The sequence below is a fragment of the Jaculus jaculus genome, chromosome 10 (assembly GCF_020740685.1).
Source record: "Jaculus jaculus isolate mJacJac1 chromosome 10, mJacJac1.mat.Y.cur, whole genome shotgun sequence".
Lineage (NCBI taxonomy): Eukaryota > Metazoa > Chordata > Mammalia > Rodentia > Dipodidae > Jaculus > Jaculus jaculus.
In genome coordinates this window covers 90,643,134-90,662,562 of record NC_059111.1, presented here as the reverse complement: position 1 = coordinate 90,662,562, position 19,429 = coordinate 90,643,134, and the positions used below count along the sequence as shown (strand labels likewise).

At 48.3% G+C, this 19,429-nt stretch overlaps 1 pseudogene; it reads left to right on the top strand.

The window, feature by feature from the left end:
• The first annotated feature begins 15,034 nt into the window (after positions 1-15,034).
• On the top strand, positions 15,035-15,710 carry LOC101603508 (annotated as a pseudogene).
• The last annotated feature ends 3,719 nt before the right edge of the window (positions 15,711-19,429 follow it).

The following is a 19,429-nucleotide window of genomic DNA, read 5'->3' as shown; positions in this document are numbered from 1 at the left end:
ATGGGCCATCGGTTGCTGGCCTCTTAATGTGCATCACGTGGTCAGATGGCTCTTTGGCTTTTCTGGCAACATCCCCAACATCCCGGAGCCTCCCTCAAAGCCACAGCGCTGCTTTGCAACACAACTACAATGAAATTGAGCTTGTAAGGCGGTCGGTTGGTCTGCTTGAAGTGCAACGTGACCGTCTGAAAAGTTATATGACAGAAGAAACAATGCATCTTCCCCAGCTGTCTTCTAGACAGTGTTTATCTAGGATGTTACTCCTTTTTTTTTTTTTTTAAGTTATTTATTTGAGAGCAACAGACACAGAGAGAAAGACAGATAGAGGGAGAGAGAGAGAATGGGCACGCCAGGGCTTCCAGCCTCTGCAAACGAACTCCAGACGCGTGCACCCCCTTGTGCATCTGGCTAACGTGGGTCCTGGGGAACCGAGCCTCGAACCGGGGTCCTTAGGCTTGCACAGGCAAGCGCCTAACCGCTAAGCCATCTCTCCAGCCCCTATTACTCTTTGAAATCAGTTCATCTATGTGGCAGGCATACAGCTATGATTCATTTTGTAACGGGGGAAATCGGAGTCCTGGAGTGCTTTCTGGAACCTCAAGTCCTGAGTTCATATCTGGAAAACTGCCTGAGGACTCAAAACACGTTGCGGCCAGCTCTGCAGAGAGAGAGAGAGAGAAGAAAAAATCTAAAAATTTTTTTAAGTATCTTATTTTGGTCCTGGAAAGATGGCTTAGCAGTTAAAGCATTTGCCTGCAAAGCCAAAGGACCCATGTTCAATTCTCCAGGACCCATATAACCCAGATGCACAGGGTGGCACATGCATCTGGAGTTCACTTGTAGTGGCTAGAGGACCTGATGCACCCATTCTCAATCTCCTGTCTGTCTGTCTCTCTCTCTATCTCAAATAAGTAAATAAAAATTAAAAAAAAATATTTTTTCACTTATTTATTTGAGAGATAGAGAAAGAAGGAGAATGGGCATGCCAGGGCCTCCAGCCACTGCAAACGAACTCCAGATGTTTATCTGGCTTAGGTGGGTCCTAGAGAATTGAACCTGGGTCCTTTGGCTTTGTAGGTATTGCAGTCAGGTTCGCATTGCTGATAGAAATCATCTGACCAAGAGCAGCTTGTGGAAAAAAAGAGGTTTATTTTGGTTTACAGGCTCAAGGGGAAAGCTCCACAATGGCAGGGAAAACAACATGAGCAGAGGGTGGACATCACCCCCTGGCCAACAGAAGGTGGACCACAGCAACAGGAGGGTGTGCCAAACACTGGCAAGGGGAAACTGGCTTTAATACCCATAAGCGCGCCCCCAACAATACACTCCCTCCAGGAGGCATTAGTTCCCAAATCTCCATCAGCTGGGAACTTAGCATTCAGAACACCTAAGTTTATGGGGGACACCTGAATCAAACCACCACACCTTGAAAACAAATGAACTTTTTTGTGGGGGAGGCTGGGAAGATGGATCACTCAGTAAAGCTCTTGTTGGGGGGCTGGAGAGAGATGGCTTAGTGGTTGCCTGCAAAGCCTAAGGACCCAAGTTTGATTCTCCAGGTCCCACGTAAGCCAGGTGCTCATGGTGCATGCATATGGCTAGAGGCCCTGATGTGCCCATCCTCACTCTGTCTTTCTCTCCCTCTCTCTGTCTCTAATAAATAAATAAAAATAAAATCGTAAAAAAAAAAAATAAAAGCTCGCCAAGTGTGGTGGCGCACGCCTTTGTCCCAGCACTCAGGAGGCAGAGGTAGGAGGATCGCCATGAGTTCGAGGCCACCCTGAGACTCCATAGTGAATTTCAGGTCAGTCTGGGCTAGAGTGAAACCTTACCTTGAAAAACCAAAATAAAAATAAGAATAAAAATAAAAAATAAAAGTGCTTGTTGCATAAGGGTAAGCCCCTGCATTCAGGTCTCCAGCACCCATATAAATGCCAGGCATAATAGTGCACACCTGTGATTCCAGTGTTTTGAAGGTGGAGACAGTGGGTCGGTCCCTCGGGCTAGCTAGACTGGCCAAATCAGCAGGCTCTGCTGGTTCAGTGAGAGACTCAGCCTTAACAAATAAGGTGGTAAATGATTGAAAAAGACCTGACATTGACCTCTGGCCTTACATGCATACAGACATACATATACGCAGAAAAGTTTCATTATGTCGGTGTGGAGGCACACGCTTTTAACCCCAGCACTCAGGTAGGAGGATCGCTGTTGAGTTCAAGGCCAGCCTGAGACTAACTAGTGAATTCCAGGTCAGCCTGGGCTAGAGCAAGACCCTACCAAAAGAAAACAACTGACGACATCGAATCCCAGAACCTTGAAGGCCCAGACCACCAGGAATGCCCCTTCATTGGTGGTGGGAGTCCAAACTAGTGCCCACTTTGGATGGCAGTTTGGCCATTTCTTATGAAACTAAAGTTATTCTTTCTTACAAAACTAAACATAATACGATCCAGCAGCCTTACTCTTGATATCAATCCAAAGGAGCTGCAAACCTAACCCATACAGCTTTCACATGGATGTTTGGAGTAGTTTTATTCATAATTGCAAAAATTAGAAGCAGCCAAGATATCCTTGGGTAGAGAAATGGCTACATCAACTGTGATCTGTCCAGACAATGGCATGTAGCTCAGCGCTAAAAAGACATAAGTAGTTAAGATATGAAAAGATAGGAGGGCATGGTGGCGCATACTTTTATCCCAGCACTCAAGAGGCAGAGGTAGGAGGATCGTTGTTGAGTTCGAGGCCACGCTGAGATTACAGAGTGAATTCCAAGTTAGCCTGGGCTAGACAGAGATCCTACCTCAAAAAAAAAAAAAAAAAAAGATATGAGAAGACACAGGGAAAAGGAAATGAATATTATGAAGTAGAAGAAGTCAGTCAGTTTGGAAAGGCTTCATATTATAAGAACTGTGCAAGTAAAAATTGGCTGTTTAAACCACTGTCTGCAGTGTTTTGTTACAGCCATGTAAATTAAGACAAGGGAGCCTAGTTGTGTATGCTGTCATCTATACACTTAGAATCCCAACACTAGGGAGATAAGGAAGGTACTACATAGTGAGACCCTGTCTCAAAAACAAAAAAGAGGGCTGGAGAGATGGCTTAGCGGTTAAGCACTTGCCTGTGAAGCCTAAGGACCCCGGTTCGAGGCTCAGTTCCCCAGGTCCCATGTTAGCCAGATGCACAAGGAGGCGCACGCGTCTGGAGTTTGTTTGCAGAGGCTGGAAGCCCTGGCGCGCCCATTCTCTCTCTCTCCCTCTATCTGTCTTTCTCTCTGTGTCTGTTGCTCTCAAATAAATAAATAAATAAATAAATAAATAAATAAATAAAATAAAAAGATAGGGTGCTTAACTTAGGCTGGGCTTGCTTGCTAACAGAAACATGCACTGAATTTCAAAAGACAAGATAGAAGTTATCATTCCATGGGCTGGGGAGATGGCTTAGTGGTTAAGATACTTGCCTTCAAAGCCAAAGGACCCATGTGCAGTTCCCAGGACCCACTTAAAGCTAGATGCACAAGGGGGTGTATGCATCTGGAGTTCATTTACAGCGGCTGGAGGCCCTGGCACACCCATTGTCTCTCTTTCTGTCTCTCTCTAAAATACATAAAGTATTTAAAAATAAAAATAGAACAGCCAGGTGTGGTGGTACACACCTTTTTAACCCCTCCCAGCACACAGGAGGCAGAGGTAGGAGGATGGGTGTGAGTTCAAAGCCACTGTGAGACTACATAGTGAATTCCAGGTCAGCCTGGATACAGTGAAACCCTGCCTCAAAAAAAAAGATAAAATAAAATAACATAAAATAAAAATAAAAGCAAGAAGCCGGGCGTGGTGGCACACGCCTTTAATCCCAGCACTCGGGAGGCAGAGGTAGGAGGATTGCCATGAGTTCAAGGCCACCCTGAGATGACAGAGTTAATTCCAGGTCAGCCTGGACCAGAGTGAGACCCTACCTCGAAAAACCAAAAAAAAAAAAAATAAAAATAAATAAATAAATAAATAAATAAATAAAAGCAAGGCATGGTGGTACACGCCTTTAATCCCAGCACTCAGGAAGCAGAGGTATGAGGATCGCCATGAGTTTGAGACCACTCTGAGACTACACAGAGAATGTTTTTTTCCAACACAGGGTCTTGCTCTGGAATTCACTCTGTAGTCTCAGGGGGGCCTTGAACTCACGGTGATCTTCCTACCTCTGCCTCCCGAGTACTGAGATTAAAGGCGTGCGCCACCACACCCAGCTCCATCACCAGGTTTTATGTGGGTTTAGGAGATCAGGAGAGCTGAAATCAGGTCTTCATGCTTAACAAGCCCTTTACTCCACTCCCCACCACTTCCATTGGAATTATTGGCTGAAAAAGGAAGCTTCACGTGGGAGCCAGTAGCTTTCATGAGAAGCATGTGCTTGTTTACTCCAGTCCTCATTGCTTCAGGACAAATGTGAAGTTGCCTAAAGAGACAGATCTGGGCTGGAGAGATGGCTTAACGGTTAAGGCACTTGCCTCCAAAGCCAAAGGTCCCAGGTTTGATTCCCCGGACCCATGTAAGCCAGATGCCCAAGGGGGCACAAGCATCTGGAGTTCATTTGCAATGGCTGGAGGCCCTGGCATGCCCATTCTCTTTTCTCTCTCTCTCTCTTTCTCTTCCCCTGTCTATTTCTCTCTCTCTCTCTCTCTCTCCCTTAAATAAATAAATAAAAATAAAATATTTGGGGGCATCAGGGACCTCCTTGGCCAACAACTCACTGGAAGGTATCCCATCTCTGGCACTGAAAATTTTCTAGCAACAATCTATGGCTCCTGAGTGTGCCATTATCCAAAAAACTAGGATTCCATATGACTTATTTATATCCTCTTAGATTTTGATTAGCCCTCCCTCCACCTTTCCTTTGCTCAATCTCTTCCCCTGACCTCATTTTGGGCCTTTTCACCCCCATTAATCTATTCTTCTACCTGCATATATACAATACCATCCTATTAAGTAGCCCCCTCCCTTCCTTTCTCTTCCCTTTATTTCTCTTTTCTAGCTTACTGGCCTCTGCTACTGAGTTTTTTCCTTCTCACACATTAGCCCAATCATCTGTAGCTAGGATCCACATATGAGAGAGAACATGTGGCGCTTGGCTTTCTGGGCCTGGGTTACCTCACTTAGTATAACCCTCTCCAGATCCATCCATTTTCCTGCAAATTTCATAACTTTATTTTTCTTTACCGCTGAGTAGAACTCCATTGTGTAAATGTGCCATATCTTCATTATCCACTCATCAGTTGAGGGACATCTAGGCTGGTTCCACACTGCAAGCCTTATATTTGGCCAGCCAGGCCAAATGAGCCAACAGGTGCAATAGTGGCACATCTGTTATGGGGGAAACCAATTGCCCTCTAATTGGACTGGAGGCCCACTCCATGGGAGGGAATACATCCCTGATACTGAAAACTTAAAACAGGGGTAGTCATGAGCCCTAGGGGTGTAACGTCTCCTGTTGTTTGGCTAAATGTGTATACTATGCTCATCAAACTGCTCAGTAAGCACTTCTGTTAATGTTCATACCCTTATATTAATGCTACTCTCACCTTTGGTAGAGAATCTTCTCTTTTCAGATGGCAGTGACCTTGGGATGACTCAGAAGGTATCATAGTGCTGGAAAGAAGTGACTGAAGTACTGAGTAACATCTCAATCACACCTTCCAAGGCTCAGGGTCTAATGTGGAAGAGGTGGCAGAAAGAATGTAAGAGCCAAAGGAAGGGTAGGACTCCTTACAACGTGCTCCTCCAGACACAAAATGGCCTGGATATCCATGACCTCACAGTGCCTGACACTACCTACACAAGACCATCATAAGAGGAGGAAAAGACCATGACATCAAAATAAAAGAGAGACTGATTGAGATGGGGAGGGAATAAGATGGAGAATGGAATTTCAAAGGAGAAAGTGGGTGGAGGGGGTTTAGGAGGGTATTACCATGGGATATATTTTTTTTAATTTTTATTAACATTTTCCATGATTACAAAATATATCCCATGGTAATTCCCTCCCTCCCCACTCCCACACGGGATATTTTTTATAATCATGGAAAATGTTAATAAAAATTGAGAAAAAAAATTTTTTTAAAGCTTTTGAGATCCAGGAATTGTGGAATACAATGTCTTTTTTTTTTTTTAAATTTTTATTTATTTATTTGAGAGCGACAGACACAGAGAGAAAGACAGATAGAGGGAGAGAGAGAGAGTGGGCACGCCAGGGCTTCCAGTCTCTGCAAACGAACTCCAGACGCGTGCGCCCCCTTGTGCATCTGGCTAACGTGGGACCTGGGGAACCGAGCCTCGAACCGGGGTCCTTAGGCTTCATAGGCAAGTGCTTAACCGCTAAGCCATCTCTCCAGCCCCCAAAAAAATTTTTTTAAGGCACAGGTTCTTCCCTGTGGACCTGCTGACAGAAATCTGGATAAAGCTACACTGCACACAGCCCAGGACTCCAGTGTCATCAGCTGCACCCATGCAGGGCTGTGGGAGACCAGCAACTCTGGTGCCTCCTCAAATGCTGCTTTGAGGTTCCTATGGGACTTTAACTAATATTTGATGCCAAACTGGGTCCTTTTTCCCTTTCAGAATTGTGGAACCAATAACGAAATGAGTATGGAGTGGACAGTAAAAAAATGTTTTCAAAATATTTTTTAGGGCTGGAGAGATGGCTTAGCAGTTAAGCGCTTGCCTGTGAAGCCTGAGGACCCCAGTTCAAGGCTCAGTTCCCCAGGACCCATGTTAGCCAAATGCACAAGGGGGCGCACACATCTGGAGTTTGTTTACAGTGGCTGGAGGCCCTGGCGTGCCCATTCTCTCTCTCTCTCTCTCTCTACCTGCCTCTTTCTCTGTCTGTCTGTTTCTCTCAAATAAATAAATAAAAAGGAACAAAAAAATATTTAAAAATAATTTTTATTTATTTGCGAGCAACAGGCAGAAGTGAGTATGAACCAGGGCTTCCTGCTGCTGCAAACAAACTACTTTGCATCTAGGTTTTTGTGGGTACTGGGAAATTGAACCCCGCTGCCGTCAGGCTTTGTAAGCAAGCACCTTTATCCACGGAACCATTTCTCCAACCCAACAGCAAAATGTTTTTTTTGGTTTTGTTTTTTGTTTTTTCAAGGTAGGGTCTCCCTGTTGTCCAGGCTGACCTGGAATTCACTATGTAGTCTCAGGGTGGCCTCAAACTCACGGCGATCCTCCTACTTCTGCCTCCCGAGTGCTGTTTTTTTCAACATAGGGTCTCCCTCTACCCTAGACTGACCTGGAACTCACTCTGTAGCTCCAGGCTGGTCTTGAACTCATGGCAATTCTTCTATCTCTGCCTCTGGAGTGCTGAGATTAAAGGATGTGTCACCATGCCCCCCCCTTTTTTTTTTTTTGTCTTGTCTTGTTTTTTTTCAAGGTAGGGTCCTATTCTGGCCCTAGCTGACCTGGAACTTACTCTGTACTCCCCAGGTTGGTCTTGAACTCACAGTGATCTTCCTACCTCTGCCTCCCTCTTCTGGTGGGCTGGCCAAAACTGGTGGGATCCAGGATACTGGCTAAAGTGAGGGCCGGACAGCCTGAACATCTAGCACTGACAGGTGATAGCTGACATGACATGAAGACCCAAAAGAATCATAAAAGGAGCAAAACCAGACGAGTTTGAGCCCAGCCTGAGACTACATAGTGAATTCCAAGTTGGCCTGGGCTAGCCGGAGACCCTAATCTCAAAAAAAAAAAAAAAAGTACTGAGGAGATGGCTCAGCAGTTATCAGCAGTTAAAGTGCTTGCTTGCAATGTCTGCTGGCCTGGGTTTAATTTGCCAGCACCCATGTGTGTGCATGTGTCCGGAGATCATTTTGTAGAGGCAAGAGGCGTTGATGCACTCATTCTCATTCTCTCTCTCAAGTAAGAGAGATGTCTTGGTGGTTAAAGGTTCCTGCTTGCAAAGCCTGTCGACCTGGGTTTGATTCCCCAGTACCCACATAAAGCCAGATGCACAAAGTGGCCCACAAATCTGAAGTCTGGAGATCTTTCACAGTGGCAGGAGGCCCTGGCACGCCCATTCTCTCGCAGCTTCTCTGCTTGCAAATAAATAATAAAAATACAGATTTGAACCAGGCGTGGTGGCAAATGCCTTTAATTTCAGCACTCAGGAGGCAGAGGTAGGAGGTTCACTGTGAGTCCAAAGCCAGCCTGAGAGTACCTAGTGAATTCCAGGTCAGCCCGGGCTAGAGTGAGACCCTATCTCAACACACACACACACACTGATTTGATTGAAAAAAAAAAGGTAAACAGCACGTGGGAGGCAGAGGTAGGAGGATTGCTATGAGTTTGAAGCCACCCTGAGAACACACATTGAATTCTAGGCCAGCCTGGGCTAGAGTGAGACCCTACCTCAAAAAACAAACCAGGCACATGGTGGCACACACATTGAATCCCAGCATTTAGGAGGCAGAGGTAGGAGGAATACTGTGAATCTGAGGCGAGCCTGGGAATACAGAATAAGTTCTAGGTCAGCCTGGGCTAGGGTGATACCCTGCCTCTAAATAAATAAATAAATAAAAGCCAAGCAGGCATAGTGATGCACACCTTTAATCCCAGCACTCAGGAAGCTGAGGTAGGAGGATTGCTGTGAGTTCAAAGCCCGCCTGAGACTACATAGTGAATTTGAGGTCAGCCTGGGCTAGAGTGAAACCTTACCTCACAGAAAAAAAAAAAAAAGCAGGAGGCTGGAGAGATGGCTTAGTGGTTAAGACACTTGCCTGGAAAGCCAAAGGACCCATGTTCAATTCCCAAGTACCCATTTAAGGCATATGCACAAGGTAGTGTGTGTGTCTGGAATTCATTTGCAGTGGCTAGAGACATTGGTATGCCCATTTTCTCTCTCTCTCTCTTCCAAAAAAATAAATAAGGGCTGGAGAGATGGCTTAGCAGTTAAGGCATTAGCCTGCAAAGCCAAAGGACCTCAGTTTGATTCCCCAGAACCCACGTAAGCCAGATGCACAAGGGGGCGCACATGTCTGGAGTTGGTTTGCAGTGGCTGGAGGCTCTGGCGCACCCATTCTCTCTCTTTCCCCCCACCCCTTTCTCTGTCTCAAATAAATAAACAAAAATAAATCTTTCCAGTCAGGAAATCTCAGGGTTTTAGGACAGAGACAGGGACAAAAGCAGATGTAAGAAGGACAGCGCTGTTCATGAGGCTGAGGGGGGTGAAGACTCTCAAGGGCCTTAGCTTGTGGCTGTGCTGGAGACGAAGAACTTGACCTTCAACCGTGGAGGGTGACAGTGGAAGCTGGGGTGTGGGTGAGATCCCAGAATGCCGGCCCCCATTTCTTGAGACCATAACAGATGACCATGATGGATGACCGAAAGCAACGGAAATGTCCTCTCCGAGCTCGAAGGGACAGCTATTGAGGGGACCACTCCCACTGCAACTCGGGGAGAGAATTGGTCCCTGGGTCTCTCCAGGCACTGGTGGCTGCTGGCTCTCCTGAGTGCTGCTTGGTTTGCAGATACATCGTGAACCATCTGCTTCCTTGCCTCCTCTGCTGTCTGTCTACTGAGTGTTTCTTTCTTTCTTTCTTTTTTTTTTATTATTTATTTATTTATTTGAGAGCGACAGACACAGAGAGAAAGACAGATAGAGGGAGAGAGAGAATGGGCGCGCCAGGGCTTCCAGCCTCTGCAAACGAACTCCAGACGCGTGCGCCCCCTTGTGCATCTGGCTAACGTGGGACCTGGGGAACCGAGCCTCGAACCGGGGTCCTTAGGCTTCACAGGCAAGCACTTAACCACTAAGCCATCTCTCCAGCCCTCTTTCTTTCTTTTTTTGAAGTAGCGTTTTCACTCTAGCCCAGGCTGACCTGGAATTCACTATGTAGTGTCAGGGTGGCCTCGAACTCACGGCACTCCTACATCTACCTCGTGAGTGCGGGAATTAAAGGCTTGGACAACCATGCCAGGCTTATTTATTTTGCTTTATTTTATTTTGGTTTTTCAAGGTAGGGTTTCACTCTAGCCCAAGGCTGGAATGCACTATATCGTCTCAGGGTGGCCTTGAACTCATAGCACTCCTCCTACCTCTGCCTCCCGAGTTTCAGAACCTGCTCACAAGCTACTGTTGGGGGAATGAGGTAGGAGAGTTATGTGTTCATCGGTGGAAGTAACTGTGGATATGGCTCTTGGAGGCAGAAGTAGACCGAGGTGGCCGCCAGGGAAAATCAGAGACCCTTGCAGGCATAGGCAGCAAGGTCCTGGAGTGACAAGAACACAGGTTTGGGAGGTGCCACAGGGAATCCAGGGGCCAAAAAAAAAAAAAAAAAAAAGACTCATCTCTCTAAGGCCCTCTCACCTGGGAAAGTGAGAGTTAAGGCACCAGGGGCATGCCAGGCAGAGTATCACATACCTTTAATCCCAGCACTTGGGAGGCAAAGGTAGGAGGATCGCTGTGAGTTCAAGACCACCCTGAGACTACAGTGAATTCCAGGTCAGCCTGAGCTAGAGTGAGACCCCATATCAGAGACCTGGCATGTGGACTTGTGTTGGGCTAAGACACAAGGAAAGGGTCTTTTAGAAAGAAAGTACAGCCGGGCGTGGTGGTACACGCCTTTAATCCCAGCACTTGGGAGGCAGAGGTAGGAGGATCGCCGAGAGTTCGAGGACACCCTGAGACTACATAGTGAATTCCATCCAGGTCAGCCTGAGCCAGAGTGAGACCCTACCTCAAAAAACCAAAAAAAAAAAAAGAAAGAAAGAAAGTACAAACCAGGAACTGGAGAGATGGCTTAGTGGTTAAGGCACTTGCCTGCAAAGCCAAAGGACCCAGGTTCAATTCCCCAGGACCCACGTAAAGCCAGATGGACAGGGTGGCACATGCATCTGGAATTTGTTTGCAGTGGCTAAAAGTCCTGGTACGCCCATTCTCTCTCTCCTCTCATAAAGAAATAAAACACATTTTGTTTATTTATTTCAGAGTGACAGACAGAAAGAGGGAGAGAGAGAGAGAGAGAGAATGGGTGTGCCAGGGCTTCCAGCCACTGCAAATGAACTTCAGATGCGTGTGCCCCCTTGTGCATCTGGCTAATGTGGGCCCTGGGGAATCGAGCCTCAAACCAGGCTCCTTAGGCTTCACAGGCAAGTACTTGCTTAACCGCTTAAACCATCTCTCCAGCTCATGAAATACCTTTTTAAAACGTGTACATCAGGATTGGAGGTCCTTTTCCCAGCTCCCCTGACAGCTACACACCCCCTGCTTTGGGGGACAGGTGGCTAGGCAAGGACCCAGCCGCACCTGGGGGAGACTGGAATGTCTTGGAGCTCCATTCCCAGCCTCTGTCAACTTCAAAAGCAATTTCCTCTATTGCTGGCGCCGTTGGCTGGAGCTGTGGCTGAGCAAATTATTGTTGGGAGCAGGTGGGCACAGCGAATACCCGCGTGCACCTTGATGTTGGCTGCAGGGCTGCGCAGGCTCCCTCTCCCCTGCAGTTGAGGTCTGCTCTGAGAGCTCGGAGCCCCTTCTAGGCCCCGGGGCATGAGGACCAGAAGAGAGAGCCTCACTCCCCACGCCCAGGCCCGCAGGCCCTCTGCCGGATCTTTGCCTACCATCCTGTTAGCCCCTCACCTACCGCCCTGTTGCAGGAAGTCCTGCATTACTGCAATTGCTGTGATTATCTTGTGCCTGCTGGGGCCTTCGGGTTTGGCAGGCTTCCCCCCACCTCCACCTTCACTGTTTCTGCTTCCTGGGGACCCAGGGCTGGAGGCTGAGGCCAGCTCTCCCTGCTGAGCCACTGGGGCTCCGGTGGCCAATGTTCAGACTTGAGAGGCTGGGGACCCTCTCCTTCTGCACTCTTCCCTCACTCATGGGGCTGAGGCTGGCCATGGGAGGGGGGCTGGCCCCTGATGCTTTGAGCATTTTATTTATTTAGTTATTATATATTTATTTATTACAGTCAGTGAGAGAGAGAGAATGGGCATGCCAGGGCCTCTAGCCACTGCAAACGAACTCCAGACACATGCGCCCCCATGTACACCTGGCTTATGTGGGACCTGGAGAATCCAAGCTGGGTCCTAAGGCTTTGCAGGCATGTGCCTTAACCGCTAAGCCATCTCTCCAGCCCCTATTATTTTTTTTTTTTTTTTTTTTTTTGATGTTTCAAGGTAGGGTCTCACTCTGGTCCAGGCTGACGTGGAATTCACCATGAAGTCTCAGGGTAGCCTCGAACTCATGGCGATCCTCCTACCTCTGCCTCCCGAGTGCTGGGATTAAAGGCGTGCGCCACCACGCCCAGCTTTCCAGCCCCTATTATTTTTTGAGGTAGGGTCTCACTCTAGCCCAGGCTGATCTGGAATTCACTATGTAGTCTCAGGATGGCTTAGAACTCATGGGGATCCTCCTACTTCTGCCTCCCAAGTGCTGGGATTAAAGATGTCTTCATATATATATATGTGTGTATGTATGTATGTATATGTATATATATATATTTAGTCACCAAGTTCTCTCCCCACGAAGGTTTCCATCTTTGGGCTCTTCTACAGGTCAACTGGAGTTCCCCATGGCTCAGAACTTCCAGAGGTGAGAGAGGCCTGGCTGGGAGCAAATTCTCTCAGTTTCCCACACACTGTGTTTCCAGCACTTCCTTGAGGGGCCTGTGTGGACGATCCTGTGTGACCTGTCACATCATCATAAGATATTACCAGTGGCTCCCAGCTTGCAGGAACAGAGAGAAGAGAGGCCTCAAGGACCTCCCCTTTCTGTGCACGGTACTGAAAACTTTCCATATGTAACTGAGTGTAAGATTAAAATTCCCATGAGGGAGAAATATACTAGCCTCCACTCTGTGGACGAGGAAACTGAGGCAAATGAAGGGAAGTGACTTACTTAAGGTGACGCTAGCCAGTAGGCTGGAAGATCTGTGGTTTTTCTGGCCTCTTCCAATGGTGTCAGCCAGGCCTTTATTCCCTGAGGCCTGAAGGAACTGGGAGGCCCCTTCTGAGGCCCCAGTGAGGCCCCTGGGGGAACAGGTCTGGTGAGGAGTTCTCCCAGCTCCAGTCAGCCAAGCCACAGGAGGGGCTGGCTGTTCCTTCTGCTCTTCCCTCCCCAAGGACAGAGGGACAGCATTTATGCCTTTAGGGCAGCATGTCGCCTTCCTGTAGATGGGCCTCAACCTGTTCCCAGGTGCAGCTGGGTCATCTGAGAAGCTGGGGTGGGGGAGGCTGTGACGTGGAGTCCTGAGATGTCCCTCTCTGGCAGCAGAGCAAGACCTAATACCACATCTCCACCCTGGGGGGATGGGTGTCTCCCCCCTTCATGACTGAAGGCTGGCCCTTTGGGGTGGGCCTGAGTCCTCAGTGTTCTTGGTGGTCTTGACATAAGACAGCTGGAAGGAGGAAGGGAAGCCTTAGGGGGCCAGTTAGAGTTGCCAGATTTAGAAATAAAAACACAGCTGGTCATGGTGGCGCACACCTTTGAAACCAGCACTCGGGAGGCAGAGGTAGGAGGATCGCCAAGAGTTCGAAGTCAGCCTGGGACTACCGAGTGAGTTCCAGGTCAGCCTGGGCTAGAGTGAGACCCTACCAAGAAAAAAAGAAACAAACAAACTAGCAAAGATATAAAAGGCAGTCGCATCTATAATTCTACTCATTTGGGAGACTGAGGCAGAAGGATCCTTGAGATCAAAGCCAGCCTGGGCCACATAGCGAGTTCCAGTTCAGCTGGGGTTGCATAGTAAGATCCTGTCTCAAAAACCCCAAGACAGGGCTAGGGAGAAGTGTGAGTACTTGGGTTTGGATCTTCAAGTCCCACATAAAGTCAGATGCTGCAGCCCTAGCATCTGCTATCTCAGCGTCCAGAATAAAGAGAGATCCTGCCTCAAAACAAGGTGGAGTGGGACTGGAAAGATCACTCAGCGGATAAGGCACTTGCTGCAAAGCCTGATCGATTTCCCACTACCTGTGTAAAGCCAGATGCACAAAGTGTCACATGAATCTGGAGTTCATTTGCAGCAGCAAGGAAGCCTGTAATGCCCACGCACTTGCTCTCTGTTTCTGTCTCTTTCTCTCTGTTTGCAAATAAATAAATAATTTTCTTCTTAGCCAGGCGTGGTGGCACACGCCTTTAATCCCAGCACTCAGGAGGCAGAGGTAGGAGGATTGCCAAGAAGCCACCCTGAGTATGCATAATGAATTCCAGGTCAGCCTGAACTAGAGTGAGACCCTATCTTGAAAAACAAAAACAAAACAAAAATAATAATTTAAAAATAATTTTTTTTTTTTTTTTTTGGTTTTTCGAGGTAGGGTCTCACTCTAGCCCAGGCTGACCTGGAATTCACTATGGCGTCTCAGGGTGGCCTTGAACTCACGGCGATCCTCCTACCTCTGTCTCCCGAGTGCTGGGATTAAAGGCATGCGCCACCACTCCCGGCCAAAAATAATTTTTAAAAAAGGTAGGGCTGGAGAGATTAGCCCTTAAGGTGCTTGCCTGCAAAGCCAAAGGACCCAGGTTTGTCTCTCCAGGACCCATGTAAGCCATATGCACAAGGTGTTGCATGCTTCTGGAGTTCATTTGATGTGCTCATTCTCTCTCTCTAATAAATAAAAGTAAAAAAGCCGGGCGTGGTGGCACACGCTTTTAATCCCAACACTCGGAGGCAGAGGTAGGAGGATGGCCATGAGTTTGAGGCCACCCTGAGACTACATAGTGAATTCCAGGTCAGCCTGAGCTAGAGTGAGACCCTACCTTGAGAAACTAAAATAATTAATTAAAAAATATAAAAACGTGGAAGGTGAAGACCAGTATGTGAAATGGTCCCTTGCCCTTCACACATCCTATCCCCTCCTCCTCCCAATCAGTCTCTCTTTTATTTGGAGGTCATCATCTTTTCCTCCTGCTACTATGGTCTTTCTGTCAGGGGAAAGTGGGGGGAGGAAAGGAATTACCATGAGATATTGTTTACAATCATGGAAGTTGTGAATAACAAATGAATTAATTAAAAACAAAACAAGGTGGGGCGGGGCGGGCTGCGAGCGTGATGGTGGCGGCGGCGGGGTCCTGTCCGCGGCGCGTGGGCTTCGTGGGAGCGGGCCGCATGGCCGAGGGCATCACGCGGGGGCTCATCCGAGCACACAACGTGGAAGCTAAGCAGGTGCTGGCCAGGGCATCGACAGAGAGCAACCTCTGCCGCTTCTGGGCTCTGGGTTGCCAGACTACCCACTCCAACCAGGAGGTGCTGCAGGCCTGTTCACGCATCTTCTTTGTCACCAAGCCCCAACTCCTGCCCGTTGTTCTGGGAGAGGTGGTCCCTGTTGTCAGCACTGAGCACCTCCTGGTGTCCGTGGCTGCTGTGTCTCTCTGAGATCCCTGGAGGAGGTGCGCACATTCTCTGAGGCCTTGGCTGAAGGTGCTATCAAGATGGGCATGCCCAGTGCCCTGGCCCACCGCATTGCTGCTCAGACCCTGCTGGGGACGACCATGATGCTGCAGCGGAAAGGGCAACAGGGGCCCAGCTTCGGACAGACGTGCCCACACCAGCTGGAACCACCATCTACCTGCTCCATGTCCTGGAGCAGGGTGGCCTGCGAGCCGCCACCATGAATGCTTGTGGAGGCTGCTAGCTGCGGAGCCAAGGAGCTTAGCAGGAAGTAGGCCAGGCTCCAGATGAGACCACAGACTCTTTGCCCAGCACAGCCCTGGAATGTGGGGAACCAGCCCCCTTGATTGCCCAGGTCACTCCTCCCCCCCCACCTTGTCCCACCTCAAAGAATCACAGTTCTCTAGCCATCACATGACTGCCTCAACCTCTGCACAGGAAACACAGCAGCAGCATCCACTTCTTCAGGACTACCTTCCTCCCAGTGTGGCGACTCGGTCCTTAATGAGCTGTCGTAAAGGGTAGTATTGGTTTCCCAGGACCAGAGATCTGGCCTGCTTTGGGGATGTGGAGGCCATGAGCAGAGCTGTTGATAGCAAGAGCCACTGGGTCTGGCCTGGCTCCCCTGGCCCTTCCTTGAATTTCCCTGGGACTGATAACAGACCAGCGCTCATACTAGTGGGGATGTAATACTGGGGAAGGTGGTATAGGAACAGACAAATCTGTCCAAGATGTCCTTTCCCTCCATGGACCCAGAAACCTACCTGCCCTGAGCAGCAGATGGCATGCCCTTCCCTTAGCTGAGGAGGAGCCATACCCAGGGGTCCAACACAGCAGAGCATGGGCTCCAATAACCCGCCCTTAGATCAAGAGTCCTCAAGGAACCTGTGGCTACAACACTGGCCCCTGTAGAACTTGGCCTTTTAACATGTCCATGTACCATCAGGTCAGGAAAGCTAGGACTAGGGGAAGATCAAGATCCTGGGGCTGGGGGTCTAGAGCTCTGAGGCCACTGGGCAGTGGGAAGGACCTGGGCTGGCTGCTTACAAGTCTGGTTTCTGGCCCAAGTATGTCCCCCCACCCCCAACACCCCAGACTGTCCTGGCCACCCAGCCCCCATGATTTCTCATGTGGACAGAGATGTACAGGAAAAATTAAATTATTTTAACACACACACACACACACACACACACATACACACACACACAAACAAAAAAAAACCCACCTGGGCATGGTGGTGCACACCTTTAATATCAGCACTTGGGAGGCAGAGGTAGGAGGATTTCTGTGAATTTGAGGCCACCCTGAGACTACATAGTGAATTCCAGATCAGCCTGGGCTACAGTGAGACACTACCTCAAAAAAACAAAACAAAAGCAAAAGGAACAACAAAAACAAACAAAACAAAGCAAACAAACAACAACAAAAAAAAAAAAACAGGCTCCTAAGAGCCCATCACTGAAATAGCAGAAGATGGGGCAGAAAGATTATAAGAGTCACAGGTTGGGACATCATGCCCAGAGGCACTGCCTCCCCCTAATAACTGACTGCTGCTCCCACAAGTCATAATCCACAACCTCTGGGGAATATCAGCAACCTCACTGAGGAGGGGCCCCTGTGGAATGGGGACAGGGAGGATGGAAAAGATGGTACCAACACATGATGTAGTATGTTCTTAATTAAAAAAAAAAATACGTGTGTGGTGGCGCATGCCTTTAATCCCAGCACTCAGGAGGCAGAGGTAAAAGGATTGCTGTGAGTTCAAGGACACCCTGAGACTACGAAGTGAATTCCAGGTCAGATCGTGGTAGAGGGAGGCCTTGTCTAAAAAAAAAGAAAAGAAAAGAAAAAGAAAGAAAGGGCTGGAGAGATGGCTTAGCAGTTAAGGCGCTTGCCTGCAATGCCTAATGAGTCTGAGTCTCTAGTACCCATGTAAAGCCAGATGTACAAGGTAGCACATGCATCTGAAATTCATTTGTGGTGGCTGGAAGCTCTGGTCCATCCATTCCCTCTCTGACCGTCTCTCTCTTCTCTATCTCTCTCTGTTTGCAAATCAATAAACTAATTTTTTAAAAATTAAAGACCTAGGCATGGTGGTGCACACCTTTAATCCCACCAGTTGGAAAGCAGAGGTAGGAGGATCACCTTGAGTTAAAAAAAGGCCACCCTGAGACTACATAGTGAATTCTAGGTCAACCTGGACTGGGGTAAGACTGTACCTCAAAAAACAAAAAAAGAAAAAATTAAAATAGGCTTGGGAGATCCCAGTTTATGCTAGAAAGGACTCTATACTCATCAAGAATAACATAGGTTAGCCGGTCATGGTGGTGCACGCCTTTTATCTCAGCAATCCCAGCACTCAGGAGGCAGAGGTAGGAGGATTGCTATGAGTTCGAGGCCACCCTGAGACTACATAGTGAATTCCAGGTCAGTCTGGGCTACAGCGAGACCCTATCTGGGGAAAAAAAAAACAAAACAAAACGAAACACAGAACTAGCAAAAGTGCCTGTGACAAATGCCATCATGAGTTAGCAGCAATCGCCCCCTCCCTGCCGAAGAGCAGTCTGCTCTTGGAATCCAGTTCTTTCCAGGCTGCTGGGCTAAGTGGACTACTTCTGATCCTCTCCTCCCCTCAGTTTCCCCTCTTGTGCAGTGGGTGGAGCTGTGCTGACGTCTCCGGCTCACAGGGGCCCCCCGGTGATGATGCCCTGTTTGATTGCAAGGTGGATTAAAAGTCTTGCTGCACTTGATACCAGTAACTCTATCCCGTACCCAGATAGTTTCGGTGAACAGCAGCCTCCCCCGTGGCCTCTCAGTGGCCTCCTGCCCCTCTGAAGCCCCCATGGAACAGAGCAGGCTGGGAAGGAAAGAGGGCAAGATAACAGGTCCCTGCTGGTGCCTCTGAAGTAACCTTATTACTTAAGAAGACCTCACAGGGAGGGGACAGAGGCCTATGCCGCTAGAAGAGCCAAGCCAACTGATCATAGGGTCTCACCCAAATCCCACTCACTCTGGGCGTCTTTGGAGGATCATGTCGCTTACAATAAGAAGATCCCCCATCCAAGGCTCAGGGTCTAATGTGGAAGAGGTGGCAGAAAGAATGTAAGAGCCAAAGGAAGGGTAGGACTCCTTACAACGTGCTCCCTCCAGACACAAAATGTCCTGGCTATCCATGACCTCACAGTGCCTGACACTACCTACACAAGACCATCATAATAAGAGGAAAAGATCATGACATCAAAATAAAAGAGAGACTGATTGAGAGGGGGAGGGGATATGATGGAGAGTGGAGTTTCAAAGGGGAAAGTTGGGGGAGGGAGGGTATTACTATGGGATTAAAAAAAACAAAAACAGACTCACTTTATTAAATAGATAAAGGGTGACCTTGGCACCATCCACACACCCTTGGGATTTTTTTTATAATCATGGAAGTTGTTAATAAAATTTTGAAATTAAAAAAAAAACTATAAGAAGATCCCATGTGACGTCAGTCCACAGCCTCTGGTTAACACCTGCTCCCTCACATCCTGTGGACATTCAGGTGGAGGGAAAGTGTGGGCTGACTCAGCAAAGAAAGTGTGGTGTGTGTTCCTCACCGTGTGTGTTGTAAGGGGCTCGCTGGGATTCCTGGGGTCAGTGTATGAAGGATGTAGTCACTGTCTTCCTTGTCCCCCCTGCTGCTGGGGAGTGCTGGTCCTTGTTTTGTGAAGGGCTCCTTTGCAAGTCTTTCACTGTGGATTCCTCAGACCCCTTCTGGAAACAGGACCCAAGCAAAGCAAGAAATAACAAGTGAAATGTATCCTGGTGGCTTTTAGAAGGTTGGGCACGGGCTGGCCCCAGGTTTGATTTCCTAGTACCCACGTAAGCCAGGTGCACAAGGTGGTGTATGCATCTGGAGTTTGTAGAGCCCATTCTCTCTGCCTCTTGCTCTCAAATATCTCTATCACACCTTCCAAGGCTCAGGGTCTAATGCAGAAGAGGTAGTGGAAACAATAGAAGAGCCAAAGGAAGGGTAGGACTCCTTACAACGTGCTCCCCCCAGACACAAAATGGCCT